The sequence below is a fragment of the Pinus tabuliformis genome, chromosome 5_2 (assembly GCF_031772625.1).
Source record: "Pinus tabuliformis cultivar Carrire ecotype Pingquan chromosome 5_2, CPIR1, whole genome shotgun sequence".
Classification (NCBI taxonomy): domain Eukaryota; kingdom Viridiplantae; phylum Streptophyta; class Pinopsida; order Pinales; family Pinaceae; genus Pinus; species Pinus tabuliformis.
Genome location: NC_142306.1, coordinates 655852853 through 655870481, shown reverse-complemented (window position 1 = coordinate 655870481; position 17629 = coordinate 655852853). Strand labels below are relative to the sequence as shown.

Sequence of the window (17629 nt, the reverse complement as noted above, 5' to 3'; positions counted from 1 at the left end):
CTCCAATCACAACCGGAGTCCATCCCTTCCTCGAAGACACGAACCTCACCACGGCCTGCGGTGCACCAGTCTGTTGACGAGGAATCGTCTGTGGATAGCGAAATTCTGCCTCTAATGAACGGTTCTGTTGAAGCCCAACCTGTATTTATCGCCCGACAAGATGTCAGTCTTGAAGCTTAAGGTGTCGGTCACCGGTTCGATCCACGTCCTCTCCTCTTAACAAGCAGCTGTTACATAGGTTTAACATCCAGATGCACCTCCTCACAACACAGGTTCAGATCTAGCTCTGATACCATGATAAGAAATGCAGAAGACAGAAGTTTGGACCAAACACACGGGAGCTCACAGGTGCAGATCACCAGGAGCTCCCACCAGCAAATGCATTCTCTCAGTTTATTCATTAATCATCAGGAATTAAATAGATACATAGGCAAAAACAAATTCCTAATTAATAGGAACTGAATGTCAAATAAAGAGCAAATCATAACTACGTAACCTATTCTCCATTAATTTCTAACAGAACATATCATGTTCTTTACATCCCTGAATTTGAAGAAAATCAGCGAAGCTCCACACACCGTGAAGTTGGCACGTGTCTGAATTCGAGGCTGGGTTGCTCAGAAACACTGTCGTTTGCTAGCTGACGTCAGATATCACTGCAATGCATCTGCACGCAATTGGAGTTTATGTGACCGAGCAGTACTGAAAATGAGTCGATCAGTGGGCGGATATAAATTTATAAAAACTGCAGGGGAGGGGCATGCTCCGCCAAAATAAAATAGTAATAAAAGTATTATATAATTTTTATTTTTTTATATAAAATTAATTATTAATAAAAATATTAAATTTTAATTATTATATAAATTTTAATATATATTTTTCTTCAATAACTTTTTTTAAATTTTAATCTTTTATATAAAATTAATCATTATATTTTTCTTCGGCTTTATTTTTATCACATAATTATCCAGAAAGGATATTCATTTTATTAATAATTTAATTTACTTACAAAATAGCTTGGTTATTTGAAATTTTTGCTTTTTAAATTTTGCATTCATTAAGAACTAATATCAATGTGATAAAAGTATGGAATTTTAATTTATGCTTAGTACCCTCCTCCTTTGTTGTATACTTTTGTTCAGATTACATAAAAGTAAATAACTTTGCTTCTCTCATTGCCTCCACAGAAAACCCTGAAGCAAATACACAATTGAACTGTGCAGCTAGAGATTTGCTTCCCTTAAATTTAAGGTACACACTCAAACCACAAGATTGCTTTGAAAAGATTTAAACAAAGTCTCTCAAATATATTTACACAATTTTTTCAAAAAGCTATCATTTTTACAATCTGAGCATTTAGTAAGAACTTTCGGTCTGGTTAACTGCGACAGAGAAACTAAAATTTAGTTTACGAAATGGACCGTTTTACAATCTGATCATGGTAGTTGTCCATAAGGCCTGCTCTCTTTAGGAAGAACTTTGGGTCATTAGTTAACTGCCACAGAGAAATTTAAAATTTAGTTTCCGAAATAGACATGAAGTAGATTTCTTTATAGAAGCTCCTATGTGGCTTGTGCAATTGAAGCTTCATAAGCAGCGCTATTGCAAAGATCATAGTTGGATATCAAACTTATGCAAATTCCAACACTAAACATTTTCCTTATTATCAAATCTTGCCCTTTAGATACTAGATTTCATAAGAAGATCGAACTCCTCACCTCTGAATTTTTTCAAACAGAATTACTAATACACAACCGGCAACTGCGACCTTCAAAACGATGGACTAATTGGGTTATACAATTCATAATTCATTCAATCTCCGCATCTTCATTGGTAATTAACGCACATAATTAAACCCCGTCTGGTCTCCAGAGCTCAACAGCGAGGCAGCGTGCACTTCTGTCCTTCCATCAATCCCTTATGCTTCGGTTCGCAACGTGTGGGCAAACGCTCACAGATGTGAGCCAGCGACTGAAGATTGCATTTAACAATGGTATCCACGAAGAGGCACGTATCACTCGGGCTATTCCCCTCCGGCACGTCCACCACGTACGACTCAATCACCAGCGTCTCGTTCTTCCTGTCCACGTTGCGGGCCTCATGAACTGTGGTGAAGGACTGATAGTTTTGCAGGCGGTGCTCTCCTCCAACGACTCTGAAGCTCAGAACGTGGTGATCGTCGTCCAGAATCTCGAGCCGTTCAGTGCTGCTCTTCGCTGGAAGTCCGGAGACCACGCGAAGCTCTCTTGTACGTCTGTGGTTTGTCGAAGCGCCGCACCACGGACCAGACGTCCTCAACTGTTGCTCGAATCCACCGCACGACCACGGAAGAGAAGTGGCCGTCGCTAACGTAATGTTTGTGATATCGTTCCACCACGTTCCTCAGGTACTCATATTCCTTCTCCATCACCAGGCATTGCAGCATCTCGGATACCGGACTGGCCGGTCGTGTGTACCGTATCGAGCCCGTTTCATCAGTAATATTTGAGATATCTGAAAATGGCCACAGCTGGTGGGAAGGAGACATGCTCGAATTCGAGGCTTCGATGCTCAAAACTAGTGTTTTCCACTCGCACATATGAGATGAGTTCAATGCAAATACTGGCAATCGGACTTTCTGGGTACCAGGCAACGCTGAATGTCTATATATATGTCGATTGTGGGCGGTTAGAAATTTTAATGATTTCACGGTAGTGATAGCAATCTAAAATAAAGGAAGTTCGCAAATCGAGACGCCACTATGTTGTTGTTCACGTGAATAAGTGGGGCAAAAAGTGAGAAGTGGATGGCTCCTTCCCTTGTGGACAAATGAAAGACCGTCATGCGCATGGAGGGATGGTGAATGCCATCGGGTGTCACATTCCATGTGGAATCCCCACCAACAATCAACGACCAACGACCCTTGGTCGTCCAAGTGGGCTTCATAGGAGATTACGTGCATTAGGCGGCCATTAATTTGTTTTCCGTCTCTGGAACGCACTCCGAAAGGTTCGAAATGATCGAATCGTTTTCATATATATATATATATTGATAATTAATGGAAAAACTCGTTGATGTTATTTATTCTGGGTGATGATTAAAATAAAAAATAAATATTTAATTTATTAAAATAGATTATATATATTATTTTTAAATTAAGAAATGTGTTATAAACAATATTATAATGATAAGCATTTTAATTTTAAAATTTATTTTTAAAAATATATTTTATATTATATATTAATAAGTGTAATAGGCAGTATTGTTGCTTAGTACGTGTCTTTTATCTTAGTTATTTTAATTAGGATAAAAAATACTATAAAAAAAAATTCATTTAAGATATCTTAGACAAAACATAAAAAAAATAAACTAAATAATGGTTATAGATATCTTCTTAACATTAATATTTCAATCTCCAAAAAGTTGCACTAAAGACAACTCCTATATATATTAAAAATTATTTAAATATTAATCTTTCATTGTTTATTAAATTATTTAAGTGGTTTGTTATTCACTATGTTATTATTACTAATATTAACGTATTAATTATAAAATGATTTCAACCATTTAAGATGTGTTGAATTTTCATAATAAATATAATGAAATAATAAACTTACTTTTGAGTTAAATATGATTTAAGGAGTTTGTAGTTGTAGCGTTAGCTACAATGATAAACTAAAGCTTATTTAAATAGAATATGTCAATTTATTAAAGGAGTATTGTAAGGCCTTTGTGCAGCAGGGCGACGACGGGCGATCGTGCACGGGCGCGGGCGAGAGCGTGGACGGGCGCGCGGGTGCGTTCAACCGATGTGCGACGGAGCGCGGAGGAAATGCGACAATCCTACGACACTATGCGACATAAAATGCGACGATAATATAAACACATAATTCAACTAAGTGTGGGAAACGTATCACACATATATGCGATGGAGAAAATACTTGAAACCGACTTGTAATATGAAGATATGTGTGGGCATATGTGAGCATTTGTGGGGTCGGCCATGAGGGCTACACACCCCCTTAACTCATACATATGATGCGTATAAGTGTATGGAGCATGAGGCTCATAAAGATCATCGAACTTGCTCTCTCATACGCATAAGGGGTAAAAAATTGCAAAGGGTAAAAGAGGATACGCATACCTCATGCGTAGTCCATCTAGAGTGCAGTTTTGGTATTTTTATGCCGGTTTGAGGAGGTTTGGGTGTGCAGTTTTATGCAGGATTTGGTAGGAAGGTTGAGTGGCTCAGGTGAGCACTCCTTCTTATGCAAGGGTGCATAAAATGATGTAAAAGGTTGTTCTATGCCTTGTTGTAAAATGATTCTAAGTGTTGACTTGAAGATTGTCAAGCATCACTTGTATTTGTACTATTGAAGAAAAGCTGTTATAATACATTGTTGGGCAGACTTTCTGGGAGTTGCCCCTCCCTTTGTACTTGATTATTGTTGATGTTCTCGGTTTATTGTTCATGGTTAATAATTGAGAATGGTCTTCACTAAAGTATAAAGGATAATGTTTTATTCAGTTGCATAAGCTAAGTATGTTCATGTTGAAGTAGGCGTAGTCCACGGGTGTTAGTATTGTTAAAAAGAAAGCGCTCGGTGGTGCCGCACCTCGCTACAAGCGGTTGGAAGACTACCGCAGGTGTAGGGGCGTGACAAGTATGGAGTAGAAAATGGAAATATATGAGATATTTGATTTTGGATGGGATGGATTTACCAAGGAAGTATGGAGTAAAGAATGGAAATATGTGACCTAGTGTTGTGATGTTATAATAAAGAGGTTAGTGTTCGTTATTTCTGTTAGGAAATATTATCCAATATTTTTCTAGAGAAATAAATGACTACAATCATCTCATTTATCAAGAGGATTTTGATGGGATGGATTTATTAGAGTATGGAATAGAGAATAGAGAGATCTAAGTTTGGTGTTTGGACGGTATAAAAAAGTGTGAACGATTATGGTAAAATGATATACTATTGGTAATATATATATATATATATATATATATATATATATGTATATATATTATAAATGATTTATTTTTTATATTTATTACTTAAACTATTAAATTCTATTATTTAGATTAAATTGATTAATAAAATAAATAAATATGTTTGCAAATATTAATTTGTATTTGTTAGCAATTTTTTTTTTTTTTTTTTCAAATTATATTACCTTTTAGATATATTCTAAAATCATGATTTAAATAAAAAAAAAAAAAAAAAAACAATTTCAATTATATATAAATAGCAAATTAAAATTTTTAAAGCAAAATTTCATAATTAAAATTCTCTATTAATATTATAAAAAAATTATATTTGTTATAATATATATGAATCATTCTCTATTAATATTATAAAAAAATTATATAAATCAACTGCTTAACCTTTTAACTTAATCCTCCACATCACATCAGCCTAGTTTGTTGCATTTGTCACGTCATACTCATTTCATATTAAAAAAAGAAAAGTTTACGAAGGTTTGTAATTTATTTGCGTGTGAAGTACTGGTATAGCCATTCAATACGTTCACATTGTGACTTGTGAAATGTTTGCCAATTGGGAAATCTAAATAAGGGAGGATAGGAAAGGTGCATTTTTAAAATTTCCTTGAAGTCATTATTGGGTTTTCTTTCATCTATTTCGTAATTCTTTGTCCTCTAAATGTATGCAGTAGAAATTTCATGATTCGTCTGTGTCTTTGCCGAAATCTTGTAATCTATTTATCCTGTTTCTCAATGATAAGTGTGCAACCATCCCGATGCAACCAATGCTAAGTGACTACTATAAGAACGTGGGCCTCATTAACACTGGTAAGTATAGAAGTTAGTAAAAATAACTATAATTAAAATTTAAAAACTTTGTTATAAAAACACTAGTAAATAAAGGTATTAAAAGTTTTCTGACTTTTCTTTTATCGTAGTCCGGAAAACTTTGAAATTAGCATCACAATGCGATGTTAAATTCAATAATTATTTCAATGTACTTTATCTCTTTCACCTATTGATTCGATAGGTCACAAACTTTTATAAGTGGAAGAATATATAAAAGAGAAAGTTTTACGAATTCAATGGTATTCTGAAAATTATATCAAGCAAATTTTAAACAAAACATCATACTATTCTAGGTTTATACTTGAGTATAATAAATTAGTAAAATGATATTATATTCATTTTATAAAACAAATATGAAATAGGACCAAATAAAAAAACATTAACTCTATATATATAGAAATAATCAAAAGAAAGGAAAACTAGTTCACTTGTATTGGAGTTAAAGTTATTGATAATCAAAATTGTCGAAGTGCAACTGGTTATGAAGTAACATGTCAAAGTGACACATTCAAGTTGCTTTCCAACGTTCTATTATAATTTAATATTTCTGCGTTTTCTTTATCAATTTATGTAATTACAAATAATGTTAATGTTTTTTTGGACACTCTCTTTTGTAAATCATATTATCTTGTTATTTTTTTAGCAACCATAGGTTATATGGCAAAAATATAAGTCATGTAAATATTTTTTTAAATGATCTTATATGTACTTTTTTAGTAAGAAAAAGATGATATTTTTTTATAGAAAAAGAAAAAAAATTGCTTCCCAAAGTTCAGGTGGAATGCCCCATTGGTGTGGCAACTAACTCATATGTTGGATAGTAATTTATATTAAATAAAAATTTCAGCCCTAATCATATATAATCATATATTTCATAATATTGGTTAGAGTGGAGGGTTAAATGGGAAAGTGTTATAATGCAGACTTGTTTTATGATGTTTTTGAAGAGTTGAACAAATCTTTGAACCTCATCCAAATATAGGAACTATCATATTGCATAGAATCTCTCAATGTTGGGAAACACAATTGTCGTCAAACCAAAACCCATAGGTGTTAGTGAATGATGACATCCCCAAAGATGAGAGATAGTTATTCCATGTTGCAAAACGCAATAGGAGGACCGATTTATCCAATGTATAACAATCTCTTCCCATTGCGATCCAAGTGTGTATCAAAATCATTACATATACTCTTATACAATTTGTTATGCTATGTAGTTGCCACATCACTACCACATGTCACTCGGAAAAGGGCCACTTGGCCACACAAAGAGGCCAAATCCACCTTCCATATGTCATGACCACATGGTGCCACATCTTCATCTTCCACATATCTCTGCTAAGTCACCTTGCCATGTCATATAGGGACCACCTATATTTTTGTGTCCACTAGGGTCTGCATCTTCCTTGAAGAGCATCAATGCCAAAGGGGGGGATTGTTGAGCATGTTGGTAGTTGTTGTCATTGATGTCAAGTATAGTCATTTATTTCAAGTTATATCAAGTCCAGGAGGAGAATGTTGACCTTTCAAGCATGACGCTTATGTTGTTATTGATGTCATGTTGTTTCTATTAATAGAGTGTTAAGCTTATGATGACTTGGTTGTTTGTTGAGTAACCTATCCTTGAAGGCATTTTGTCTACATGTAATTTTTTTCAGCAACACATGAAACATTCTTGGTTGGATTTCCCTCCCACGGAGATTTCTAGTGGTATATGGAACCTAGTAAAGTGGTAGATTATGACATGGCACCCTCTATTTGTGACACATGGTAAGTGGATTTGGCCTTTCTGGGTGTCCAAGTGTTTTCCAAGTGACATGTGGTAATGATGTGGCATAACAAGTGGCAGTAACATGTACAAGACTTGTCCCATCTTACATAGGTCATTGGTGCATAGCGGGAGTGACATGCAGTGGGTATGATTAACCTCATGCCGTGAGAAGCACGTTGCATGATAGTAAATCGCACAGGACAAAAAAATTTGGACCCCCCATGTTAAATTTTGGATAGGCAAGGGAGGGGATGATTAATGTATCTTCCATCTAATTTGATTAGATTATACGATCATGAGGTGTTCTTTAAAGTATCAAGGGATATTTAATTGCATATAGGATAAACTGCAGACCCCCTCTTGTTAACATTTAGATAGGCGAGATGGGGGCTGAAGTGACTTCTTTGCTTTCAATTTCAATTGATTCACTTGGCATGCTTTAGAAATTGTTGAACAATTAACATTGGAAAATTTTCATGGGTCCAAGCCTAAGTTCCCTCAAGGATTAAGCAATATTTCTTTTGTTGTGGTCATATTCTCTAGGGAGCATGAAAATAAGGGGCTACGATTGGAAAAGGTTTGGTGTTTGGTCACCAAATTTCAGTTAAAGGATTAAAGTGCACAAGGGATGAGATAAAAGGTATCATCTATAAAAGGTAGTAAGGGACAATAGATGTATTTGTTCACATGAAAAAAGATGAGTTATAACTTCTATCAACATACAAAAACACATGTAGCTCGAATAGAATGATGGGATGAGAGGGAGATGAGCAATAAAGAGAAGAGGAGTATGTCTAAAATACAGCTACATATTAAGAGTTTTTAAAAGGTTGATTTTGCATATAAGATAATAGCTGGAGCTATTCTTAGATTTAAAATTACATAAAATAAATTACAACCAAGAGAATATCATATAAGTAGTTAGTCCATGTTGCATAATACATGGGGAGAATTGGTTTATACAATGTCCAACAATCTCCCTCGAGTGCGAGACAAGTGTGTATAAAACTTGTTGTATTCTTCATTATTTGGTCAATTTTTAGTAGAAATAAGTCATGGAAAGTAGAAAATGAAAGTCAAAGAAAGGATGGTTAAATTGATAAAAAATCAACAGTACAAAGAAGAAAACGAGAATTGTAAAAAGTGTAACTAGACCAAGGTGTTGAAAATGATCAAGTGAGCATGGAAATAGGGTTGAAAACATCAAGCGAGAATGAGTTAGAATTTTTCATGTCAAGGCATGGGATTTAAGTTTGATGACATGAAGGGATTGGATTGGTTTATAGAATCAACAATCCCAGGCTATAAATGAATATGAAATGTGAGTTGTGCATGTGCATAAAGATGAAGAAAAGGCTTGTCATGTTGTTGAAATTGATACTCATGTTTTGATCTTGTATTCATATAATCATAATTGAGGCTCTGGACGATTGATGTATCAAACAAATAATCGTAATATTGTGGATCAATTTTTGTAAGAATTGTTTGGCCTGGTATTAATAAGAGGAGACCAATTGCAGAAAGATCCATTGTGTAATATTCGTGATGCATGAATGTGTATTTTATCTATCTGCTTAAAAAAAAAACAAAAAACCATGTTCGAGCTCCTGTGTAATGATTCTTTAATTCGCTCTATAATGGTTGCTTCTTTGTATACATGTTATATATATCCACTCACCTTCTAAAACCCCATTAATATACTTAATTCCTAATAGTGCTTCGGGTGATACCTTCTTCCATTGCATAATATTGAATATGTCGGTGCAAACTAGACTACAATGGAACACTTTTGTTGGCCCCTAAAGCAGAACCCTAGTCTCTGCAATATTTTTCACCAGCAAAATTCATGACCTATGCTCTAATACCACTTGTTATGCCACGTTAGCACCTGTTTCACTACCACATATCTCTCGAAAAAGACCCACTTTTCCTCCCAAAAAAATACAAATATACCTACCACATGTGATGACCATAGGGTCCAATATCATCATCGACCACCTATCTCTTCCAAGTCACCTTGCCATGTGATCTAGGGTTAAAATTTCGTTTGGGGTCCACTAGGGTCCATGTATTCCTTGAAGTCCATCATCTCAATCTCATGTTTTCTCTTCACTTCTAGAGAGTCATACTAAGTTTCATGTTCTTTTGAACAAGTTACCTACAAACATAATTCCTTCAAAGATAGGATACTAGTAAAAAACCAAGTCATAATAAGCTTAGCACTCTTTTAATAGAACCAAACAAGACATCAATAATAGCATGATAATCATGCATGAAAACTAAACAAGATCCTTCTGAAATTGATATCACTTGAAATAAATTACTATACTAGACATCAATGACAAGAATTGCCAATTTACTAAACACTCAAGAAAAACTAGTTCCAACAACCTCTTAAAACCATGTAATAGACTCCTCAAAACATTCAACGCACTTAAGGAAAGAGGTAGTTACATACTCCAAACCCCCCGCCCCCAACAAATACTTAGCTTGAACTTGATTAGTTAAGGTCTCCCCATGATCCACTATGAACTAAAGCACCTCATGATAAGAAAAGTATACATATGGTCCAACCTTGCATTTGTGAACATTACTAAAATTTTGACATCCATATAAATAAAAACCATTGATTAGGATGCCCTCCATTTACATGGTTCACTCAACCGTTATATCTTCATGCATGCATCTATACCATTAATTCCCCTTGCATCATTTTTATTATCATCATAGGTTTTCTTGGCTTATTGGTATCCATGTTCTGTGTTTTGTTGGCTTAGCCTACACCATGATCCTAATGCTCCTACATCAGACTCCCAAGGAACAATTCATCCTCATGTTGTTTATGCTTACCACAAACAACAAATCAAATGTTTTTAGATGGCCACAAACCATCACACCAAGTGGTTTCCAACTAACCACAAACTTCACATGCAAGTGGTTTCAACTTACCACAAACTTGCATTACAATGTGGTTTGTAGATTATAATGAACTAAATGGGTGTAACATTCCTAATCAAGGTTACATCACAACTGAGGTAAATACTATTACAAACTCCACCTGTGGAGATAACAGGAACATGCCTAAAATTTCTCTAGAACCACTACATCAAGTCAAACATGACACTATATATTTACTTACAATCACAATGAGTGACTTAAATTATTATATGGTCTTTGAGTCTATTCCAAAGAACTGAAAAACTTTCAACTTCACCATCCACCATCATTTGATTTCCACTATTTTCATCTTCATCATTGCAACAAGAATAATCAAAAGCACTGTAACCAACTATTATTTTGTGATGAATCAAGGATCTCATCTATGTCTTCACTTGGGCCTTATTTACTATGGTATTTATTCTTCTTTGTTTTGTACCTTCCTACATGAAATTTCTACTTCTTTATACAAACAACTAATAATTGGGGTCTTTACCTAACTACATTTCGCAGCAACTCTTGCCGAACTCTTTGGCCTTTGCATGTCCACCGACTATTGCTAATGAGAAAACCATTAGGGAGGTCCAGGGATCGAACTTGCCTTCATCCGTCTCTTGCATACCCTCTGCAGTTTTCCCCTTGGTATCTACTCCTCAGGTGCCTGTCTCATCTGCCCATATGATCTCGGTGTCTCCTACCCTGGGCCATTTCACTGAAATTGGCCCCATCCTTGACATCTTCGCCTCCACAAAATCACAATTTTTATGAGTGATACTCTGCCGAACAAAGATTGTTGTTATCCCATAGTGTCATCTAAAGGAAGAGTGATGGGGTTAGTGTTTCACTGTAGGAGTCGTATGCGATTTTCAAAGATCGCAGTATGGCATTACCGACTACCCCCGTAACAGATTCTCCCTTGCATCTCCTTGTTTTCCTTCACCTCTCATCAGCATCGGGCACAATCATCCGGTTTTAGGGTTTTTAGGCATCTTAGATTTGGACCACCACTTACTCTCACCAACTTACCTCCATTCCTGTAACATCGACTCTGCAGGCAGCTGGCAACTTGTGGTTATGAAAGTTATGGATGAGCTAATAGATTATTCTGTGGATCCTTCGGAGGATGTGCCCATCTAGACGCATCCGAGGATCACAACGGTAGGATATTTATCATTTGATAACGAGCTCTCCGACGATGTTGAAGCCCTTCCTACCATCTCCGGCTCTCGCATTCCATCTGTGACTCTGCCTGAAGACGCCTCGTCTTTACCTAACTACATTTCGCAGCTGCTCTTGCCGAACTCTCTGGCCTTTGCAAATCCACCGACTATCCCTAATGAGCAAACCCTTGAGGAGGTCCAGGGATCGAACCCACCTTCGTCCGTCTCTTGCATACCCTCTGCAGTCCACCCCTTGGTATCTGCTCCTCAAGTGCCCATCTCATCTACCCGTCTGGCCTCAGTGGCTCCTCCCCTGCGCACTTTCACTGAAATTGGCCCCATCCCTGGCATCTTCACCTCCATACTGTCGACAACCCCATCGGGAACTAAGGCACCCCCAATCTCATCGGTTGCTCAACCTATCTCAGAATCTAAAAAATCTGCTGCTAGAATACTCGGGGTTTCAAGGAGGAAAAGGTGTCTAAAGCTATGGAATTGTGAGGTTTCCTAAAGCTCACTAAGGACACACAGTTATTGGACTCCATGGACACAGGAGAGAAAGTGCTTGTAGGCCGTGTTCGAGGCAAACATTTTAGTGTGGAACGGCTACAACAATGGACCTAGGAGGTTTGGGGTCATCACCTGAAAGACCCCCCAAAGGTTCAAACATTTGTTAAAGGATGGTTCACACTTCAGTTCAGCTACCTAGCACACACCAACTGGGTACTCTCCATAGTTTGGAATATCAATCAAGCGCCACTGCTTCTTAGGAGATGGTCGCCGATGTTCGACCCAGAACAAGAAAGGGTAGATGTTGGGCCTATTTGGGTACATCTCTTGGGGCTCCTGCTACATTTCTGGATGGAGGATGTTTTCAAGCATATAGGGAATGCTATTGGCACCTACCTCACTTTCGATGATTCCTTTAAGATCATGGGGCGTATGGATTTTGCTAGCATACTGACTCACATGGATCTCACTGATGGCTTATTGGAACACATTAACATCCAGTGGAGAAATGCATCAAGGAAGCACAAATTATGGACTATGAGGGAGTCCCATTTAGATGTAAGAGATGCCAGTGGGGCATATATTCAAAGATTGGCCCCTAAATGGAAGCGCGAGCAAAAAGTCACCGGTTTAAGATCCATTGGCACAAGAGGCTCATTTGTAGGGGGAACAGTCCCGGAATACAGAATCTCCAGAAGGGATGGCAGAAGCATAGACAGTCTCGACAGCAAATGTGATGGCCTCTACACAGGCTACCTTGAAGAAGCATGGCAGGCCTCCCCTCAAACCTCCTCCCCCCCCTCCTCTAGCCCGAACCCTGTGGCCTCCGGAGATTCGGTCACTTCAGGTAAGAGCATCTCTTTCATTTCATCATCTCTTTACAGCTCATCTTTACATGATATCTTATCATCTGGTTTATCTATTGGTATGGGCTCTGCTTCCATTCCTGCTACCTCTATCCCAGTTTCTTGCAATTTTTCTTCCACTCACCCCGTCTTCTCTCCCACCCCTCCCTCACTGTCGATTTCCCCTCCACCTCCACCCCCATCTACAACACAAGCCACCCCAACATCTGGATATCTAACCCATTCAAAATCCAAGCGTCAGGCTTTGGATCATATCGGTCTCGACATCATACCCTCCCCCCCGCATAAACTCCATAGAGGCCAACCATCCTCCCTCTCTAAAGCTCGATGTCTGGTTGGAGATGAGATAGCTTTGGGCAAGTAGTCTACTATTGCTAGGGTGCTTAGAGCAAGAGAAACCCCTTTTGAACCCCCTCCATGAATATCATCTCCTACAATTGTCGAGGGCTTGCTAGGCTTGACAAAAAACTAGCACTTCGTTGGTTAGTTGCAACCGACTCACTTGACATAATCTTTCTACAAGAGACTCTTGGTCTTGTTGCTGATATTACCCTTACCCTTGAGAGAATGTTTCTTGGGTGGTGTTTTATTTGATTGGATACACATGGAAGATCTGGGGGTATTGCTTTGGGATACAATTCCAGTACTATCAAATTGCTCAATTGTTGGGGAGGGGCTGGAATATCGGAGTTGACATTCATTCAGCAGATATGGGAATGGATTTCAGAATCTTCAATATTCACGGGCCTTGTTAGCACAGACACGATTTTTGGGATAAACTCCTGGGTTCGAATTTATTTCTATCAGATCATTTGATACTTGGAGGGGATCTCAATTTCTCAGTTGGACACTCTGAGTCCTAGGGACACTGAGTGTAGAGAGATCCTCTCTTGGATTACTTCGCATCCGCCTTGGATTCCCATCACCCGATAGACATCCCTACGGCTAAGATATACGCTGCCTGGAGAAATAATCGAACCAGGGTGAATGGCCTGGCCTGCAGACTTGATCGTTTCTTAGTCAAAGTGAATGTACATGATTTGAGATTCTACATCAGACAATGGGTCAGATCGGGTGGAATCTCTAATCACCTACCTATTTATATGGAAATTGAAGGGGGCAGGGCTAAGCCCAAGGGACCTTTTAAATTCTATTCTGCCTGGCTCAGGGAAGCATCATATGTTAGCATGGTTACTGATTTCTGGAAAGAAAACCCACCAGGGGCAGGGGGACACATCACAAATGGTTTTATTCACAATCTTGCAGAGCTGAAGAAGATGTCCAAATCTTGGGCGCGCAATAAAAGGACACAGGATGACCACTCCCTGAGACAGATAGAATCTGAGCTGACTGTCTTTAAGAATGAACAGGGAGGATTATACAGTTCAGATGAACATAAGGAGAGGATTACATCCCTATACACAGCTAGAGGGAAAATCCTTAAGGATCATGAAGAAGTCTGGAGATTGAGAAGTAGGGAAATTTGGATGTAGGATGGGGATGCAAACACCAAATTCTATCACAAGTTTGCAAATGGAAGGAAAGCGATAAATACAATATGGCAGCTTCATAATGAATAGAGACAAGCTGTCAACACCTTTTCGCAATTGGCTTCGCTGGCAACCTCTCATTTCAAAAGAACTTATAGTGCCCCTCGAGAAGCAAATATGGCAGACATCATATGAGTTGCACAACATTTTCCATGGTTTGTGGAGCAAGAGGAGGAAAGAGATCTGATTAAAGAGGTTACTCTGGGTGAGCTGGAGGCCACCTTGAAGTGGTTTAAAAGAGACAAGAGCCCTGGACCTGATGGATGGTCAATTGAGTTCTTTTTGGCCCTTTTTGCAACCATAGGTGAAGATCTGCTAAGAGTCATTGAGGACACAAGGAATAGTGGAAATATAGCGGCATCCATCACCTCTACCTTCATTGTGCTCATCCCTAAATCCGATAACCCATCCTCCTATGATGAATATCACCCTATTTCTCCTTGCAACTGCATCTACAATATTATAGCAAAGATCATTGCCAACCGGATGTGGCCCATACTTTCCCAAAACATCTCTCTGGAACAATTTGCCTTTCTCCAAGATTGATAGATTCATGAGGCTGTGGGCACTGCACATGAAGTATTACATACCCTACATATCAGGAAATGCAAAGGTATGATCCTTAAAGTTGATTTATCTAAGGCATTTGACAGAGTTAATTGGTTATACATTAGAATGCTATTAACCCACCTGGGTTTTCCCTTCATATATATCAAATGGATCATGAGTTATATAACTAACATTCCCTTCAGCGTCCTGATAAATGGAAGTGCATCCCCTTTCTTCTTTTCTGAAAGAGGTTTGTGACAAGGAGGTCCACTTTCACCATTACTCTTTCTCCTTGTCATGGAGGGACTCAGCAGGCTTATTAAGGATGAGCACAAAAGAGGCAGACTACAGGGGATTAAAATTTCAGATGATTGTATGCTTAGACATATTCTTTTTGTGGATGATGTTTTGATATTTCTCAATGGCAGTATTGGAGATCTTACTAATATTAAAGCCACTTTATCCTTATTTCAAGTGGCAACAGGTATGTTGATTAACGATACTAAATCAACTCTGACTGTAGCTAAATGTACACAACATGAGATCCATTTTTCACTTCATCGCTTCCAGTTCACTCATCTGAGTCTTGAAGATGGCCTGAAATACCTGAGACACATTTCTTTTTGGAGAAACAACCCTGCTGTGAGAGCTCATTTGCTTCAGCATTCTAATTAGATGTACAATTTAAAGCCACAAGCCTAGGGATATAATGATACAATTGTTTTTCAATATTTTCCTTTTGAAGTGCTATGGTTATGGATTTATTTAATTAACATTTATTTGCTTTATAATTTTGTAATTTATTTAGGGCATAGACGATTTTTGGCTTACTCCTTTCATAAATATTCTCAAACCACTAGTATCCTTCATGACTATATATTTATCTCAGCCAAACGTAGATATAGGTCTAATTATTGCTTTTCTTTCTCAATCTTGATTCTATTTTGTCTTTAAAATCCATATTCACTATGTTATTTTGATAATTTTTATAAATTGCATGTTGTTTTTGTTTTTTAATTATCTAGGCAAAGCTTAGGTTAGGGATTTGAGATTGTTTCTTTATCTCATCTAATAACTTTGATCCTCAACCTTTTCTTATGAAATTTGAATCTCTAATCACCACACTAACCAACAAATTTACATTTTATGGATATAATTTTGATTCTATCATTCTTAAACCCACTCTTAAATCTATTACAATGAAAGAAAATAAAACAAATAAACAGATTAAATATACTTGGAATTTAGTAAAAAATATCTTATTATGTTATTTATAAGAAATTGTTGATATTTTTCCAAAAATATATATTATTTATATTAAAATTTTGTTGGTTGAAATTGTATAATAATATAATACAAGTGCAAAAAATAAATTTATTATTTAAAAAATAATAGTCATTAATCTAAATGAGATGTTATTTAATTTAAATATTTTAAAATAATATTTATCTAAATTATTTATATATTATTCAACAAATTGATAAAATTATTTTTTCCCAATAAATTATAATAAAAAAATTGTAATAGTATTATTATATCTTATCATTATTATTTCATACCTTTCTCTTTCACCATATTTACTTTATATTAAAAAGATATTATTAATGCATCAACATTTTATCATTATTATTTCATATCTTACTCTTTCATCATGTTTACTTCATATTAAAAAAATATTATTAATGCATCAACTTGGAAAGCTAGGAAGCAATGAAGGATACATATTTTTTAATATAAATTGCATTCGTGTTATAATATTACTAACATTTGTTATAAAAAACATGGTTTTGAAAATAGCATACTTATTGTTACGTTTTTTTTTACGAAAATTAAAATATTTTTAAGTAATACTCAATTTAAATTACGCATGACTCCATTCGTTTCAGCTAGCAAAACATAATTTACTAAAAAGGTAGATTAAAAAGGGGAGAGAAATCATTTTTAAAATCTTTAAAGCTCTTGCACGGCAAGATAATCCCAAACCTTTTTTTTTTTCAGAGAGAAATCATCATATGGTCGAAGCCAGCAGATTTTTACAACATATATGGCCGAAGCCAGTAGAATTTTTACGGCATAGCCGTTACAAATATCGTTCAAACATCTCCAAAGTGTGGGGGTCATCAAATATACGCCTCCGAGGAATTGAACATGGTTGAGGTGCGAAAGCCATCCGCCCCAGCCATTACATCATGCACGTCATGTGCATCACTGCCACTGCATCACCAACTCCGAATAAAAAAACATAAAACAAGAAACAAGAGCCCATTCTCTATACATTTAAGCTCACATTAACTCTATTATCCCATCCAACTTACCATACTACATGTGGAGAGAGGAATGAATGTGGGGTTGTTATTCTCCAATATGTATTTTTTATGTTTAATTTTTTCATTTAAGCTATGAATTCTATCAAAATTTAAGTAATGTATGTATGGGATGAATGATAATTGTAAAATATTTAATCACTA

At 36.5% G+C, this 17629-nt stretch overlaps 1 pseudogene; it reads right to left on the bottom strand.

The window, feature by feature from the left end:
• Positions 1-1528: 1528 nt before the first annotated feature.
• On the bottom strand, positions 1529-2527 carry LOC149160766 (abscisic acid receptor PYL8 pseudogene; annotated as a pseudogene).
• Between the last annotated feature and the right edge of the window lie 15102 nt (positions 2528-17629).